This window comes from Misgurnus anguillicaudatus, chromosome 7, assembly GCF_027580225.2.
Source record: "Misgurnus anguillicaudatus chromosome 7, ASM2758022v2, whole genome shotgun sequence".
In the NCBI taxonomy this organism is placed as follows: Eukaryota; Metazoa; Chordata; class Actinopteri; order Cypriniformes; family Cobitidae; genus Misgurnus; species Misgurnus anguillicaudatus.
In genome coordinates this window covers 25,302,170-25,321,588 of record NC_073343.2, presented here as the reverse complement: position 1 = coordinate 25,321,588, position 19,419 = coordinate 25,302,170, and the positions used below count along the sequence as shown (strand labels likewise).

At 39.6% G+C, this 19,419-nt stretch overlaps 1 protein-coding gene across 3 annotated transcripts in view; it reads left to right on the top strand.

The window, feature by feature from the left end:
• Positions 1–19,419, top strand: part of fut8a (fucosyltransferase 8a (alpha (1,6) fucosyltransferase)) — a 133,310-nt gene that overhangs the window by 43,607 nt on the left and 70,284 nt on the right. For all 3 annotated transcript variants that reach the window (XM_055171929.2, XM_055171928.2, XM_055171930.2), the window contains exon 2: positions 8,227–8,289. The gene's annotated coding sequence lies outside the window, so the exon portion shown is untranslated. The remainder of the gene's footprint in view (positions 1–8,226; positions 8,290–19,419) is intronic.

The following is a 19,419-nucleotide window of genomic DNA, read 5'->3' as shown; positions in this document are numbered from 1 at the left end:
AAAAATAACAAAGTAAATAAAATAAAAAGAGTTTCTTAATTTTTTGTATTTAAAAGTTGACTTTGCTGCCGTAGCATGGCTGCAGCAGGTGCAATGATATTACTCAGTCCCAGAAAATAGTCCCCAGCTATTGAAAGTTACCAAGGAAACTATTTTTGGACACTGCATAATATCATTCCTCCTCCTGCAGCCATGTTACGGCAGCAAAGTCCTTGATTATTACGCCAGAATGAGAGTAGAGTTCTTAGCCATATCTGCTTATCGCAACTTTTAATTTTCCGTCGGTCTTAGTACACAATGGAACTACAGAAGTGTTAAAGGAATAGTCTACTCATTTTCAATATTAAAATATGTTATTACCTTAACTAAGAATTGTTGATACATCCCTCTATCATCTGTGTGCGTGCACGTAAGCGCTGGAGTTTTTCCTGTTTAAGGCGAGTAGTTGTGCGAGCAGGTTTGGTGGTACAGAGTGGAACGTGGTGCTTTTCTGGGCGGATTTAAAAGAGGAACTGTGTTTTGTGGCGTGGTGGCACTTTTGGGAGTACTTCGACTCGCCTGAAAAGTCTGCTCCCCTTCTCACTCTTATAATGGGAGAGGAAGGGTGTTACTGCGCCGAGTCGAAGTACTCCCAAAAGTGCTATTGCGCCATGGGGTGTAGTTCCTCTTTTAAATCAGCTTGGAGGAGCGGTGCGTTTTGTTTTGTGCCACCAAACTTGCTCGTGTGGCTGCTCGTCTTGGATAGGAAAGGCGTTGATGTGTTTGGTCACTTCTAGCTTTGTCTCTGTTTGATACCATTGAATGAATGGGGCTAAGCTAAATGCTATCGAAGCGTCGCAGCGCAGAGGGATGTACAGTATCAACAAATCTTAGTTAAAGGGGACATTCCATGAAAATCAGACTTTTTTCATGTTTAAGTGCTATAATCGGGTCCCCAGTGCTTCTACCAACCCAGAAAACATGAAAAATAGCAACCCTGTAACTTTGTTTTGGTAAGGCTCTCTCTGCAAGCATGTGAATAAATAGGTCATGCGGATTTCGCTCCCCCCATGACGTAGGTAAGGGCTCCTATTATAATGATACCGCCCCTTCAACTGCGCTATCCAACCATGAAGCTACCTCGAGTGAGAGTGACCGAGAGAAAGTATGACTGACAGCATGACGCGTTTGTATTACCTCAAACACAAACAGGAGCATCTTATAACTTGTAGTTTTAATATTTCTAAAGATTGAATTAACGTTCTAAAGGATTAACCTGCAAGAGAGAGAGCGAGTGAGTGAGAGAGAGCGAGTAAACGAACGAGAGAGAGAGAGAGAGAGAGAGAGAGAGAGAGAGCAACGCGACGGTTCGCTTTCAAGTAAGTTATGTTTAATGTGTTTCTCTGAAGTTTATATGAATGAAGACGAGGATTAATGCACTGCACGAGACAGAGTGAGAGAACAACGCGTATTCACTATCATACACAATAAGTAAATATGTTGTTTAATGTTTCTCTGAAGTTTCAAATGAATACGAGGAGTAACAAGATAGATGAGAGACTGACAGTCAGTGACAGAAACGCGAATGTGTTCAATCACAATAAACTTAAACATGTCATGTGATCTGTTTCTCTAAAGTTTAAGCATTAAACGTGTCGTTTTATTACAAATCATTTAAATGTGCTCGTGTGGTTTGGTCAAAAAGTTTACTTCTGAGTGTTTGTGGAAGTGTAATTTATTGTAACATGCTGAAAATCATTGTGCCTGTTTAAAACACTGGCAGCATATGAGACCTAAAAGTCTTTATTTTTATTCCACAATGTTCCCCATCTGCTGATAAACATGTATTTAGTATGCATAAAACAGATGATTGACTTTGTAAAATGACCACTAATATGCGATTTCTTCAGATGAACATTCGTTTATTAACAACACGCCACAACAACTCCACCATCTCTCTCTGTATAGACAACTCCAGTTTCCCCTGGACACACCCCTTCCGTGCTGCCGTCACTCTCCATTAAAGGAACAGTGTTACACCATCACATGACATCTCCCCCCCTTTTTTTTTTTTTTTATGTATTTAGCCACATAAAGGTAAACAAACATATAGACGTCAGTCCACAGTAACCCTGCGACAGCAAAATGCCCTGCAAAACAAAACAGCATATATATAGAAATATATATATAGATATATATAAATCGCACATAAACATAACCCAAAACCCAGAATTCACGTACTGAAACTCCCATCAGTCCAAAGAACAGAACAAACTGGTTTAGAATCAGAAAAGTGCACCCTTTAACCAGGTAGCGCAACCAGTAACTGAGCATAAGGCATTCTAAGTCCTCACAGATCAAGCCTGACAACAGGCTTACTGACTCGTCCAAACCTAGTTAGCATCAGTCCAGACTTTGGGTCAGGCAATGGTTTCCCGCATGTTTGGGCTGGTACTGACACCGTCGCCTCTGTAGGAGTAGGCTGAAGGTCAACATGCCCTTGTGATTGTGGTGGATTTGCGTCCACAGTCTGTTTTGTTATCAGGGTTGGTGTTGGTACAGCTTGCAAATGACGTCGGTTACGTCTCAGTACTGCACCTTGTTCTGTCTCAATGACATAGGAACGGGGTGTTACACTTTCCTGCTTAATCACTGCTGGCGAAGCCCAGACCTTCTCATGGTCCAGCTTAGTAAGAACAGTGTCACCCGGTCTCAGCAGAGACAGATTTTTAGCTCCATTACGACGATTATAGTAGAAAGCTTGTCTGTCTTTCTCCATTTTGTCTTTTAACATGACAGACTTCCTGTTTGGCCACCTAGGTTGAAGATTTCTCTCTAGGGTTGGAAGCGTTGTTCTGATCTTCCTACCCATAAGAAGTTCCGCCGGGCTGACTCCTGTAGTGGCACATGGGGTTGATCGGTAGCACATGAGAGCTACCAGAGGATCTGTCTGCTTCAGGATTCGTTTTGCTATTTGCACAGCCCTTTCGATGTGACCATTACCTTGGGGGTGGTGAGGGCTTGATGTACAGTGTTTGAAATCCAGGTGCTTGGCCAGTTCCTGGAACTCAGCACTGGAAAACTGAGGACCGTTGTCACTCACCACCTCATTTGGAATCCCGAATCTGGCAAAGACGGCCTTCAACTTTTGTGTGACCTGAGATGTCGTTGTGGAAGGTAAGTGTAGTATCTCTAGAAATCTGGAATAGTAATCAGACACAATTAGATAATTCTGTCCACGATGTTCACAAAGATCAGCTGCAATCTTTTTCCAGGGTCTGTCCGGGAGCGGTGTGGAGATCAGGGGCTCCTTCTGCTGTGCGTTCCTCAGCTCACGGCATATCTGACATGACAGCACAGCATTCTTTATATCCGCTGAAATCCCTGGCCACCACACTGACTCCTGTGCTCTCTCTCTAGACTTTGTAAGGCCCTGGTGACCTTCGTGAATCTTCTCCAAAATCTCAGATCTCATCGCCTTTGGCACAACGATTCTCCTATCTTTGATCACTAAACCATCATGCTCTGAGAGCTCCGCTTTTGCGACTGTGTATTCTCTGGCTGCTACTGGGACTTGGCTCTTGTGTAGTGGCCATCCAGCTCTGATCAGCTTGATTACGGCTTGCAACTCACCATCCTCTGTTGTAGCATTTCTGATACAGTCGATTTTATGGGACGTCGCAGGTATACCCTGTATTACCACGTTCACATAACGCTCCACCTCAGCATGTGTTTCTGTTTCCTTAGTGTGAGCAGTTTGTGGGCTTCTCGACAGTGTATCTGCAACGACAAGCGTCTTGCCTGGTACATATTCTGCTTTGGGCTTAAATCGCATCAGACGCATCAAAAGTCTCTGGCATCGTACTGGAACATTGTCAAGGCTCCTATTGTTAATGAGAGGAACCAGTGGCTTATGGTCTGTCATCAGCTTAAACTCATCCAGGCCGCACAGATATTTCTCAAACTTCTCACACGCCCACACGCCAGCCAGACATTCTTTCTCGATTTGTGCATATCGAGTTTCTGCATCAGTGAGACATCTGGAGCAGTATGCTACCGGCTTCCATCCTTCATTGTGAAGCTGCATGAGCACCCCTCCAAGTCCATAACTGCTCGCATCAGCTGAGACGGCAGTGGTCTTAGTGATATCATAAAATGCAAGAACTGGTGCCTTCATGAGCAGCTCTTTGATGTTTTCAAAAGCTGTCTGCTGCGTGTGTGTCCACATCCACAAACTTTTCTGTCTGAGTAATTCATACAGCGGCTGGCAGACAGTTGAGAGGTTGGGAATGAACCTTCCCAAGTAATTTACCATGCCAAGCACCCTCTTCAGTTCCTGCACATTTTTGGGTGGTGGCAGCTGCCTGATGGCATCCACCTTTTCTGGATCTGGCTGTACCCCCGTCTCATTAATAATGTGTCCCAGGAACCGAAGTTGGCTTTGTCTGTATGTGCACTTCTCAGGATTCAGTTTTAACCCTGTAGACTCCACTCTCTGCAGCACTTGTTCCAAGCGGGAGTCGTGTTGTTCCAGGGAAGACCCGTAGACCAGTATGTCATCCATGAAGACTTCTACCCCCTCCAGCCCTTGGAGCGTCTCCTGCATTTTCCTCTGGAAGATCTCTGGGGCGCTAGAAATCCCAAAAGGAAGCTTCCTGAAACAATATCTACCAAATGGCGTGATAAAAGTGGTAAGTCTGCAGCTATCTGGATGGAGAGGGATCTGCCAAAATCCGCTGGCTGCGTCTAAGGAGGAGAAAACTTTGGCGCCGCTCAGTTTAGCAATAATCTCATCTGCTGTAGGTAGCACAAAATGTTCTCGTTTTACTGCTTCATTTAATCTTTTAAGATCCACACAAATGCGGGCTTTGCCATTTTTCTTCAGAACAGGAACCATTGGCGCACACCATTCCGTTGGTTGTGTCACCCGCTCTATGACGCCATTCTTCTCCATCCTCTGCAGCTCCTCTTTCACCATTTCCAGCATTGGTATTGGAACACGTCTCGCAGCATGTACTGCAAATGGTGATGCAGAGTCTTTTAACTGAATTTTGACAGGGTCGGTCTTGAGTGTGCCATGCTCACCAAATGCATCGTAGTGCTCGGAAGCCACTCTGTTTGCCTCCTCCACTCTCCGTACAAGGTTCATGTCAGCTGATAGCGTCCGGCTTAGCAGGTTATTGACATTGTATCCACGGACCACATAAGCAGAAAATGGGTACGACCGTCCTTTGTACACTGCGGTGGCTTGGAACTGACCAATGCAGGCTAGCTTTCCCCCTGGGCTATTCAGCGTAACATTGACTGGCTCTAGTGCTTTTGTTGGGACTAATGTGCTGAAAGTCTCCTCCGCTACAATATTTACATCAGCACCCGTATCTATTTTAAATTTTACAGGGGTCTCCCCTATCAGCAGCTGCACCATCCACTGCTCTTCTAGTTTGTTTACATTGTAAACTGAACCCAGAAAGTATGAGGGTTGGTCAAAACATTCAGTGACCTCTCTGACTGACCTGTTACTGTGGCATACTCTAGCCCAGTGTCCGATTTTGTGGCATTTGTGGCATTTACCTTTCTTTGCGGGGCAGCGCTCATCGCCTGCATGCACAGCATTTCCACACTGTCCACATTTTCCATGACTGTCGCCTCGAATTTTGTCCTTATGTTTGCGCTGTCCCCTCACAGGTTTTTTACTTGTGCTGGCAACTGCTCTGACCATGCTCACCGTCTCACCTTGCATGCTAACTTGTGTGGCCACCTCCTCCGATTGACGAACAGTCTGGATTGTTTGTGCTAGCGTGAGATCGGTAATCAATTGCAGCTTCCGAGAGAGATCTTTATCCAAGATGCCGACCACTATGCGGTCGCGAATTGTTTCGTCTCTCATAGCGCCGAACTCACAATGCTCGGACAGCTCATATAGCGCTCTGATGAACGCTTCTGCTCTTTCCCCGGGTTGTTGCACGCGCTGGTGAAAGCATGCTCGTTCGTGTATGACGTTTCTCCTCGGAAAGAAGTACTCATTAAACTTTTCCAAGACGATCGCGAAGTCATTTTTCTGTCTCTCCTCCGCGAACACAAACGATTTATAAATGTTCTCTGCTTCGCTCCCCATGGCGTAAATGAGACAACTCACGTGCACTTCTCCGTCCTCTTTGTCCAGCTTTGTAGCTGTTCGGAAGCGCTGAAATCTTTGTCTCCAATCCATCCATTCCGTCGGCTTGTCGAAGGAAAAACTCGATGGTGGATTAAACTTCGCCATATTCCGTCACTTCTGACACCATGTAAAATGACCACTAATATGCGATTTCTTCAGATGAACATTCGTTTATTAACAACACGCCACAACAACTCCACAATCTCTCTCTGTATAGACAACTCAAGTTTCCCCTGGACACACCCCTTCCGTGCTGCCGTCACTCTCCATTCGGAGGAACAGTGTTACACCATCACATGACAGACTTTTTAAACTTGTTCAAATATATAATGCTTAACATCGCTCACTAACTTCTTTCGTGAGAGAATCTTCCTCGATGCTACAGCGTGAGCGCTTGAGACTCCGCCCACCTGAGCAGCTCGTTTGGATTTAAAGGGATACACACAAAAACGGTGCATTTCTGCTCAGACCCATAAAGTGCCTTTTTTAACATGCCACAATAAATTACCTATATGGTATTTTGAGCTAAAACTTCACATAATATACTCTGGGGACATCAAAGATTTATTTAATATCTTAAAAACGTCTTGTGGAATGTCCCCTTTAAGCTAATAACATATTTTAATATTGAAAATGAGTAGACTATTCCTTTAAGATTTAAATAGGAAAAATATTGAAACTCTTTGGGTTTTTTTTGCGTGATGCTAATGGTCTAATCAGATTCAATGGATTATGCTAAGCTATGCTAAAAGTGGTACCGCCAGACCCGAAGATCAGCTGAATTTATTCCAAAACGTTAAAACTCAAATGTTTAACTCTAGGGGAGCTGGAAAATTAGTGTCCCTTTAAGTTATAATTGTTAAACAAATAATAAGGAAATACAAAATTCGGTGTCCCTCTATTGGAGTTAAAAGAATTGAAACCATTTTTAACCTTCACTGGTGCTCCACTAAAAAAACAGGTTTTCTGTTCGCTTTTGTGTTCGTTTTTTTATTTCCAGAAATAAACAGTGCATAAGTGCATTCATGTGTAACAACTTTTTTAAGAGAGGTGAAAAATTGGGTGTGAAAGAATTGGCAAATTCACTATGAATAATTTAGGCACAAAAAAACCACATGAGACTTTATAAAGACTTTAAAGACTTGATCTGACAAGACTTGCTTTGTTTCGTGTGCAGAGAATTTGTCATCCCAAACTGTATAAGCAAACAGAGCATCAGATATCATCCTGGCAGCTGACTGGGATACCAATGACCAAACCCCTCATAAATCATTCGAATTGGACTTTGTGGAGACAGGAGCCACACATCTCTCGTTCACCACAGTCAGAATTCCAATGTCTGCCACTGAAATATTAAGCACCAGCATCTCGTAGGTGCACAAGCTCTGGATAAGGGCATTTAATAAAACATAACTAGACTCTTCGTATCTCGGCTCTAATACTTCTAGCTATAATTTCTCATCAACTATCCCATTTCCCAACTGAGGTACAGTGCGATAAAATTATTTTATAGTTATGCATTTAGCAGATGCATTATCCAAAGTAACTTAAAGGGCCTTTAGGGTCTACATTTAAAATGTTTGTGTGCTCTCTGGGAATTGAACCCATGACCTTGGCATTTCTAGCTAGATGCTCTCCTATTTCAGCTACAGGAACTCAGTAGATGAATATTGTTACTATTGTAAGTGCTTTTCAAGGATGTATGCATGTACAGCATGTATGTATGACAATCCTATAGACGTGAGCCTTGCTTTATCGGTTTTTGTTACAGCTGATTCTGCCATCCATCCTAAGCTCTGTTACCACGGCAGCAGGGGAGCGTTTGCATTGCTGTTCTGAGGTATCAGCACCAGTTTGTGTTTGGAACAACAAGTGGTTCCAGTTTTCAGGACTGCATTCTCTCCCCCCAAAACTTCTTTATTTTGTGCAGTAACTTGTCACTTACCCGGATGCTCCTTCCAGTCCTTTCCATGAATACCCTTGAGGAGAAGACAAATTACCCCTGTCTGAGAGCTCTTTTTTTGCTGACTCTAAAAAGGAGAGAATATTTACTTTCTGTCAGTGATGTGAAAATATTTTTTGTGTTACAGGAGGAGGGAGCAATCCTCGTGTGTCACAACGGAGCACATTTATAGGAGGCAGTCTATAGTCTGGTAAGTGGTATCTGCGTACACACTTTGGCTGTTTGATTTACTGTGGTAAACATCAGGTACTGTGTTAGATGTAGCCAATTACCTCCAAACACCTCGAATACAATACACAAACCAATACACATGTGGTTATAAAAGACTTTAGAATCAATGTATACTATTGTTTACCACACTAGCTGCAGAAAAAAATGAGACCACTCCAGTTCTGCCTTTTAATCGTCATTTTTACACGTATTACGACAGTTTTTGTCCAGTGTCTGTTGAATTGAAGAAAGATGTCACCCAACAACAGCAATGTAAAAGACAGGTAAAAATCAGGGTTATTCCATAAAATTAATATTTTGGAAATTTGATAGTTTTACTTAAACACATACCTATAAATAGTTAACCTTATGAAAAACTCAAATGGTCTCTTATTTTTTTCCGCAGCTGTATGTATATATTTATGAAGAGGTGGAAAGAGTAATAAAATATTCTACTCAAGTAAAAGTACAGTTACTTTAATGATATTTTACTTGAGTACAAGTAGTTTACTCAGAGTAAAAGTTACTTTTTTTATAGCAGGGTGATTCTAGTTAAAAAAGGACAAAGGAAAATATAAGTCACAAACTGGTTGTATTTAATTGTAGGAACACCTTTACAATTAAAGTGCAATAACAAAAAGTAAATATAAAAAAGCTTTTTTATAACTAAGAAACGTTTATGGAATTGTTTAATGATTTTTACAACTGAGTTATGCACTTTTGAGACAAAAAATATGAGGTCATCCCTATAGACGGATTCAGCAGTAACAACATAAACAAGCGGCTTTCGTGGAAAACACGTAATTTCCGGTAAACTCCGCTAAGAATAAATAACAACAAAATCCGTTTAAAGTAGTTTATTTATATAACAAGCAAAATAAACAACGCGTAGATTACCTAGGAAACCAAAATATTTGTTATTTTCAACTAGGTATTTGTTTAAGAGTTAAGTTTTAGCAACTAGTCAGACTATTAAACAAACATTAACCGAAAGTTAAGTTCGGACCAGATGCGTAATCGTGTCACGGCATGTATATGTATACAATATCTGCTTTTAATGCCCCTTCAGGTTAGATTAAACCATCAATATATGAGATTTGTGGTACAACATGGACAAAACACTAAACTTTTGAGATATTTATTGGACAAAAGTGTAACCCACAGTGTATTAGGGAATATCAGTTTTATTCAAATATTCAAAAAAATCCAAAGAAAACAAAAAACTCACTCACAGTTACTATAACATACATTGACTGCAATTTTTATTAATATTTGTTGATCCTCTTTTGTTGTAATATTGCATAGTCAAAGTCCTTATAAACATTGCACATGTGTTATGTGTCATTTTTTGCCAGTCCTTCTTAAATTCATCTCAAAGCTGAGTTTCCATTTATACTCCAAACACACCAATGCATTAATAAGTTGCACAAGTTTTTTAACGCATCTTTAAAGGATTAGTCCATTTTCTTAAGGAAAAAATCTAAATTATTTACTCACCACCATGTCATCCAGGGAGTTGATGTCTTTCTTTGTTCATTCGAGAGGAAATTGTGTTTTTTGGGGAGAGCATTCCAGGATTTTTCTCATTTTGATGGACTTTAATGGACACCAACACGTAATACTTAATTCAACACTTAACAGTTTTTTTCAACGGAGTTTCAAAGGACTCTAAACGATTTCAAACGAGGCGTGGGGGTCTTATCTAGCGAAACGATTGTCATTTTTGACACAAAAAAATTTAAAAATATGCACTTTTAAACCACAACCTCCCATATGTCTCCGGTCCTGTGATGCGCCAGCGCGACCTCACGCAAAACGTCATCACGTCAAGAGGTCACGGATGAGGTTGGCAAAACTACGCCCCAGTGTTTACAAGTGTGGAGAAAGAGGACCGTTCCGACGTTGTTGTATGTCAAATGATACTAATTATTGTCTTTGTGTTAGTTTATTGTTTAAAATTGACCGCAAATGTGCGTTTCATGTGACACGTGACCTTTCCACGTCATTACGCAATTACACGAGGTCGCACTGGCGCGTCACAGGACCGGATATAGATGAGAAGTTGTGGTTTAAAAGTGCATATTTTTTATTTTTCTTGTCAAAAATGAAAATCATTTCACTAGATAAGACCCTTATGCCTCTTAAGTGTTGAGGTCCATTAAAGTCCATTAAAATGAGAAAAATCCTGGAATGTTTTCCTCAAAAAACATCATTTCTTCTCGACTGAACAAAGAAAGACATCCACATTTTGGATGACATGGTGGTGAGTAAATTATCTGGATTTTTTGTTAGAAAATGGATTAATCCTTAAATAAAATAATTGAATAAAGAGCAAATAGATCAAGTTGGACATAACTTTTGGCAACTAGTGGTGACTTTATTTTTGTATAACATTTAAAATGTTTATTTATTTATTTGGATGTGTGTCTGCAGATTTTAAAAATCTCTAATTTAAAGTATTAATTCAATATGACAAGTTAACAAATCACAGTATGGTTACATTATAATACTCCTTTGCCTAGGTTATTTTCAGCAGCATGCATGCTTATATTTGTTCATGTGCATTCACGTGTGATGATGTAAATATGCATCAGATATGCAAGTTATTTTCTCATACACACATATGTTCTTTCTTTACACCTCTGTGATGTGTGTGTAACAGGTCTAGCAGCAATAAACACAAGGCTGTGTTTGGTTATGTTCCTCTCTCTGTGAATTAACATTCTCTTCCGTGTGGGCTATGAAAGTGCTGTTTGAGTCGAGCCTGTTACTGCTGCCGTCTCTGTCCAGCCTTAAAGCTGCTCAGTGAAGGAGAATCCCAGCACAGACCCCTACCCACCCTCTTAAATATGTCTCAACCATCTTTCAGCAGGCCAACTAGAGCATGACAGGAGCCTCTCAGGCTTACTCTCTTTAAACCCCCTCAAAACCTCTCTCTTTCGTTCTCTCTTTTTCTGCATTCCCTCCATCTGACGCCACAGTCAGGGGCCAAATGTGTCACATCTCATAGCTCAAGAGTTTCATTATTAAGCCCTTCCTAAAGACAGACACTCAAATGTGGCATTTCATTTTCTCCCTGTTAGAAATGACAGACATCATGAAAGTATAATGTTTCGATTCGAAAGCACCTTCGTTTCTCCGTAACGTTCTTTCGGGGTCTTCATTAAGACCAAAGCAGATTTACTAGGCAAGGAAGAACCTGTTAAATGCATCAGACTCTTGCCATGCAAGTTAAAGGATTAGTCCATTTTCTTAAAAAAAAATCCAGATAATTTACTCACCACCATGTATCCAAAATGTTGATGTCTTTCTTTGTTCAATCGAGAAGAAATTATGTTTTTTGAGGAAAACATTCCAGGATTTTTCTCATTTTAATGGACTTTAATGGACCCCAACACTTAACACTTAACTCAACACTTAACAGTTTTTTCAACGGAGTTTCAAACGATTTCAAGCGAGGCATAAGGGTCTTATCTAGCGAAACGATTGTCATTTTTGACACGAAAAAAAAAATGCACTTTTAAACCACAACTTCTCGTCCATCCTGTGATGCACCATCGCAACCTCACGCAAAAACTTCATCACGTCAAGAGGAATCTAAGCCCCAGTGTTTACAAGTGTGGAGAAAGAGGACGAGTGTTCCGACGTTGTTGTATGTCGAATGATAATAATCAATGTCTTTGTGTCAGTTTATTGTTTAAAATGGTCCGCATATGTGCGTTTCATATATCTAACACGTGACCTTTCTACGTCACTATGCAATTACGTGAGGTCGCACTGGCTCTTCACACAGCCGGAGGAAGAAGAGAAGTTGTGGTTTAAAAGTGCATATTTTTTATTTTTCTTGTACAAAATGACAATCGTTTAGCTAGATAAGACCCTTATGCCTCGTTTGGGATCGTTTAGAGTCCTTTGAAGCTCCGTTGAAACTGTTAAGTGTTGAGTTAAGTGTTAAGTGTTGAGGTCCATTAAAGTCCATTTAAATTCTCCTCGACTGAACAAAGAAAGACATCAACATTTTGGATGACATGGTGGTGAGTAAATTATTTGGATTTTTTTCTAAGAAAATTGACTAATCTTTAATAAGATATTCCAGGAAAGGTATTGACAGTCATGCTATTGTTTTAAGGGAACTAAACTCACCTGCAGGAATAGTGTACATTTGAAAGCAGAACTACGGTTGGGAAATGTCCTTGAAATGGTACATCCTTAAATTTTAACATGCCAGCATGACAACTTCCACCTAGAGAAATGTATTATAGTCTAAATTTGGTACATCCTTTATTTGAGGTTCCTCTTTCAGGCCAACGTGCTAGATGGCATTACCATATTTTAGTTTACATCCTTATATAGGCTTAACCTTTTTTTTTTTTTAGATGTTTTTTGAGTGTAAGGTTGACAGAAATTGTAAGACAAGTGGTGCATGGTCTTAGAAAAATCACATCATGATTATTGTTTAATATGAAATGTTTTCGCAACAGGTAGTTTCACAAAAATAAAAATTATGTCATCATTTACTCACTCTATGTACACAATTAATAATGTTTGGTTAAAAATAACCCAACAAGTAACCCAAGTATGGGATAGTGCAGCACCTTCCCAACTGTGGGTTATTTGAATTGAATGAATTGGGTTACTTTCTCTACTCAGCCAGTCGGGTTAAAAGTGGCTCAGCAGTCGAGCTATTATTATTTTTTATTATTATTTTATTGTATCATTATTAAATAAATAAAAATATATTGTTTTCAATGTTTATTGAGGTACAATCATGTAAAAAATATGTACGTAGTGTCCGTGACGTCACCCATAGGTTCGTGAACAGCTTTTTTAAAGCCAATAGTTGGCGGAGTTTGTCGTTGCCATCTTGGCCACACGTCACTGCGCATAACTCCCTAATAACCGAAAATGGGTAAAGAGGCGGGATGTGGGTGAAGTTGAGGTGGCTGGGTGCTGAAACCACGCTCGCCTAGTTTGACGGTAGTGACAGCAGTGGCAGTTCACCCGTCACTCAAGTGGCCACGCCCTTAATTATGCAGAACTAGGCTTAATATAAACGGATGAGTAAAAAAACAATTCACCCTCTCACAGTTGTCATGAAGGACAAAATTAGCTATACAGACCAAAAACACTTTTTGTGCGAGGCTTTATATTATTTTTGTTTGAAGATTTTAACATGAGGGTCTAGGGGAATTGACTCCCTATTGGAGTCAGTCTAGCGACCAGTCGATGAATTGCAGTTTAAATTACTTCTCTATTTGCTTCAACAATTTGCGAGCTGGCTAACCCAACACTTTAGAAATTAACCCAATAAAATGACTTAATCACCTTAACCCAGCCATTGGGTTGAAAAAATAGCAACGTTTTTTACAGTGTATACATTTCTTTGTTCTGCTGAACACAAAGTAAGATATTTGTAATCAAGCAGGAGCACCATTGACTTCCACAGTAGGAAAAAGTACTATGGAAGTTAATGGTAAACATTATTAAAAATATCTTCCTTTGTTTTTCAGCAGAACAAAGAAATTTATACAGGAACAACTTGTTGATGGTTAGTAAATGATGACAGAATTTTTTTGGTTAACCCTTTAAGGGCGGAGTCCATGATGTTTGAAGGCCAATGTTGATATTTGAAATCACCTAAACAAACACACCCCTACCCCAATAGAATCTGGACCTTCTGTTGATAGACCCGCCCCACACATACGCAACCCGGCATTTGATCTGATTTGATTGGCTATAAGTGTGTTTTGGTAGTCGGCCCGTCTCCTTTTCCAACACGTTTTTCAAACATCGTGGACTCCGCCTTTAAAAGACAGGTAGGAAGCGTGTGCTAGAAATAAGGCTGTACACTCTATTTTTGACCCATAATGGGTAAATATTGGACAGAACATATCGCTGGGTTAAAATTAGGGGGCGGGCCGATCCGATATTCGGTATCGATATTAGTCCGATATTGGCGAAGATGGCTGGATTGAATATTGTAGAAGTCGGGGAGTACAATCCGATCTGATACCAACATGGACCTTAACTGTCATGGTAACTTGTCATAAAGCGCGACTTGCTGAACAACATGAATTTGCACAAAGTTGCACTTTAAATTGTCCAAAGTTACACCTTAAATTTAATTTTGAATTTTTGTGCTGACTAACTAAAAATGCTGCTACTAGAGTCTGTTTAAAACATTTAAATAAAAATGAAGCAGCAGTATTGCAATGTTTCATTGAGTCTTGAATTTGCACAGTAAAACATTTGAGTTCTGTAGCTCTTGTAGTTCTAACAAATGTATTATTTGCAGCTTAAATGATTAAAAGGGCGATAGAGATGGTATTGGATCGGTATCGAAAGATACTCAAGGTTGTGGTATCGACATCGGTATCATACACGAAAAAGTGCCCTTGTCAAAATTGACCCAATACTGTTTTTTTTTTGTGGTTCATGCAAGCAACACCAAGCAGACAGTTACTGCAAGAAATAGCTACACTTCTTTCTTGTTTCACTTCTCAACAAAATGAAGCAACAGACATAGACACATCATCTTAGTTTACTCATCTCTGTTACTGAGTAAAACGACTTTCACACCCATTACTAGGCCCAGATGGAATCAGCAGGCTTTATTTTTTGTATCTGCACTGATTTTTTGAGAAAACCCCCGTGTGCATAATGGAATTAAATATGGTAGGACGTGTTAAATGGAGCTGTGAATACCACACTCTTAATTTGTATCAGAAAGCATTAATCAGGTTTGCCAAAATATTTAACAAACAAAGCGCAGGGGGTGGAAGATTTGTAGATGGCTTTGAATTTAAAGTGCATTGTGTGGAATTCTGTGGGTGCAGATTTTGTGTAGGCCTGATCGACATGCACACAATTGCAAAGATTGCCTCAAACATTAAGTTCAAATTCAATTCAAATAAAATTCAAATTCATTTTCGTAGCTCCTTTCACATTTTTGCATCGTTTTGCAAAGCAGCTTTGCAGAAAATAGATTTTAAAACAGACAGCAGAGACTTAAGGAAACAAACAGTGTAGAATTAAGGATAAATAGGTAATAAAAAAGCATTTTTGCATTTATTTGATAGACAATAAGAAGAGGGAAGGAAAGTACAGGGTGGAGAAAGGGGTAAGGGATTGAGCACCAAAAGTGCGTTTGCACCATATGTCGGAGCACTGCCCACTACACCATCCTCTTTGACTTTTAGGATATTTACTAGATATATTAATTGTAAAAATACCATGTCTGTAGGAATGTAATATTTACAGCACAGCTAAACAAAAAATGTCTTAATATATATTCTTAGTGAACACTAAACTTGCATATCTATACATGCCAAATAAAAAAAATACATTAACGTCACCCACACAAACATTAAAGGAACAGTATGTAGGATTGTGGCCAAAACTGGAATTGCAATCACAAAACTTGTGGCTAAAACTGGTACTGCAATCACACAACTGGTGGCCAATACACAAAATGACAACATAAACATCACTTGAGGGCTGCAACTCCACTTTTTAAATGACAATATCCTGGCCAGACCACTGTTGTGAGTGATATAAGTATTTGAAATGAAAATGATTTCTTAATGTCTAGTGACATATCAGGGCCATTTTATGATTAATTGATATAAATTTCTTACATACTGCTCCTTTAACTTACAGAATAAACTTGAACACAATCTGTCAGATACACATTTTTCTCCACATGCAACAGCAAATAAATAAACAGGTCCACATAAAAATCTTTTAATGATGCTTATAGTAGCTTTCCCAGGCCAGCCACCGCCATGATCGTGAATTTACCTAATGCAAAAATCCTGATTGCATTGCAGATAAAATCCCAAAGTCTTTTTGTATACGAGATGTCTGCTCTATTTGCATGTTGAATTGAACCACTGAAATTGCGTGCATGTGTGTCTGTGTATTTTAAGAGGATTTGCCCTGCTGCAGATGCTGAAGTTGCTTAGCAACAGCTGTTAGTGGTCTTCAGGAGATGTTGGCTCAGGGGCTGTTTTGCTTGACAGTGCTTATAGGATCTCCCTTCACTAAATACCAATAAGGCGAGCTCGCAGCATCTCTTTCGAGAACACTCACATACACTTATCCATATGGCAGGGGTGAACGGCCATTTTATTGAGTCTGGCATTACTTTCGGCTGTTACTTTTCTGAAAATACTAAAGTAATCGCATAAACCAGATACCATTTTATCACCTAAATAGACCCCTGTGGCACCTAAGATAAACTTATATGAGAAAATATGCCTTCGATCGACCGCACAGTACATAAACATTTTAACTGAGGTGTTCAACGATGTGCCCTGGTCAGCAGCAAATGATTGCCATTTCAAGTATCAATCAAGCACTGAGCTAAAACATTGGACTTAAACTTACATGCAGCTTTAAAGGAAAACACCACCGTTTTCCAATATTTTACTATGTTTTTATGTGTTTGGTGGCTTCTAAATTCATCCCTGTTTGGATCCTAAGGAATGAATGGGGGCTAGGCTAAATACTAACATATTTACGATGCACTGTACAAAGATTACATGTATGCATTGAAAAAAGATAGGTATGTATTAATTCATCTAAGTTAAGGTAAGAACATAGTAAAATATTGAAAAACGGTGGTGTTTTCCTTTTAAACTAAATATGCACAGAGCATCTTTAGTATACCCAACATCAGACTGCAAAAATATAGATCATTAAAGCACATACATCTAAGTGCAGTATAAATTAATGTTTGGGTAAAAACATTGAGCTTGTCTCCTGATGCGGTATGTAATTTGTTGTGACCTTAAAATGCTTACACATTTATGTGTTAAGATTATTGTTTGGTTTTTATTATTATTGTATGTTGATTATTATTAATAGTAGTATTACTATACTTATCTGTTACGCAACTGGTAGAGGATTGCAGTACTGATGATGATGTATAGCTTCAATGCACTGTAAGTCGCATGTGATCACAGGTGACATACGTAAGATAATAACTGCAATAACAGGTGTAAACAGGTCCTGCATGTTGAAATGAATCTTTAAAGGAGGGTTGTAATCAGTTTAAAATGTATAAACATTGTGCCTAGGAACTGGAATGTGAAACGTGCAAAAAATGAATGACAGTGATGTTACCACACACATTTTCTTACACAGAACAATGGCAAGCGAATAAATAGAGACGTAATGGAAATGTTGATTAAACTAGACGCACTTCGACACATTTAGGGTGGGGCAACAAAACAAACACATGACGTGAACAAGAAAGAAAAACTTCAAAACAAAAAATTATGCAACAAACCACAATATTTATAAAAACGTAAGGCTCCACCCAGATGAGCAGCATGTGAGGTTTTAGACCAGGTGAGAATTGAGGCTTTGTATTATGAAGTGAAGGATCTGGGATTTTTTTGTTCTTAGAATAAAGCAAATTGACTACTATTATAGTCTACGACATATATAGTGTGTGTACAGTATTGGTGCTTTTCCATTGCATAGTACCCCACGGTTTGGGTTGGGTCAGCTTACTTTTGGGTAGGGATCGACCGATATGGATTTTTCAGTGCCGATACCGATTTATGTTTCATCGGCCTTAGCCGATGACCGATACAGGCTGCCGATATTTGGAGCTGATACTGCTTTTGCTCACTCAATTTACATTATAAAAATGACACAATCATGATGCCAAATGTTACAAGTCTCAATTTAAAAAAAGTTATATTTATAGAACTTAAAAAAATATATTTAAAAAAATAGCAAAAACAGGTGAGGGTGCTATGGAACCATCTTTTGATGTTGTCATTGAAAGGTTGGTTGTTTTTAGTCACATGACCTGCAATCGCTTGCGGCTTCCAGCACTCTGTCTGTTAATAATGCTGGAAAAAAATCGGCGAACACGGCAGCCACATATCGGCCGATGCCGATACACATAAAACTCGCAAATGTCGGCCCGATATATCGGTCTATCACTACTTTTGGGTGCTTTTCCACTGGGTGCAGTACGTAGTACCGGATACTTTAGTACCACCTCGGTTGGGGTTCCAAGCGACCAGAGCTGATACCAAAACGTGATGTGAAAACACTGTAGATCACTGATTGGTCTGAGAGAATCGTGACTACCAGCGTCGTGCTAGCTTGCGCTGTCTCGAGTAAACCTGTTGTCATCTATGCTTTGCTTTAAGTTCCCAAACTCCCTTTTAGCGATGAAAACATCCACATATTGAGAATCAGGAACACCATACAAGTTTTTTTCCAGACTTGCAGTTTGTGGCAGCACATTCGCGACGCGCACGTCCGCATATATGCTTAAATGAGGTACAGAAACTCTCATGTGAGATAGAGGTAGTAATAAACGCGATGTGCAAACATCTATTTGTGGTGGTCAATTTAAATTTTGTTGCTGACTTAGAAATAAATGAATGTATGGGGATGTATAGCATTACAACGACGCTCTGACTTGTATTATGTCATAGCAGTAGGCAGCGCAAATATAACGACACGCCTATAATCCCTTCCACCCCGAAGTGTTACTAAACTCGATGGAAAAGCTAACCAAGCCAAAGTGAGGTGAGCTGACACGACCTGACCCAAACCAAACCGTGGGGTACTATGCAATGGAAAAGCGCAATATTGTATTATATGTGACCCTGTCTGCGAAATAAAGGCTTGAAATGTAATTTTGAAATTTGAAATTATTACTTTATTTAAAATGATACTGTGTAAATGACTTTTCACAGGTGGGTCACATATTGTATAGATCAGTCTCCAGCTTGCACAGGTTGCCCGCCAAAGCACATACTCTTTATTTATTAAATATTTTCAGCTTGGCTTCTTCTATGTATGGTAACATTTTAAACAATGATAAAACATATCAACGAGTAAAAATTAAATAAATTCAAGTAAAAGAAAAAACTGTTGAGTAGACTATATAAAAAGCCCTCCAGTTTTATAGAGGTTGGAGACCCCTGGTACAGTATACATATACTTTATTGTCCAAAACTTACATCTCACTTGTAAGAGACGGTGGGAAAAGGAAAAGGCTTAGTCATGTGATCATGCCTTTACTGACTTTCCTGACATATACGGTATATTTGTGCTTTGAAGCTGCTGCTAGGGCAAA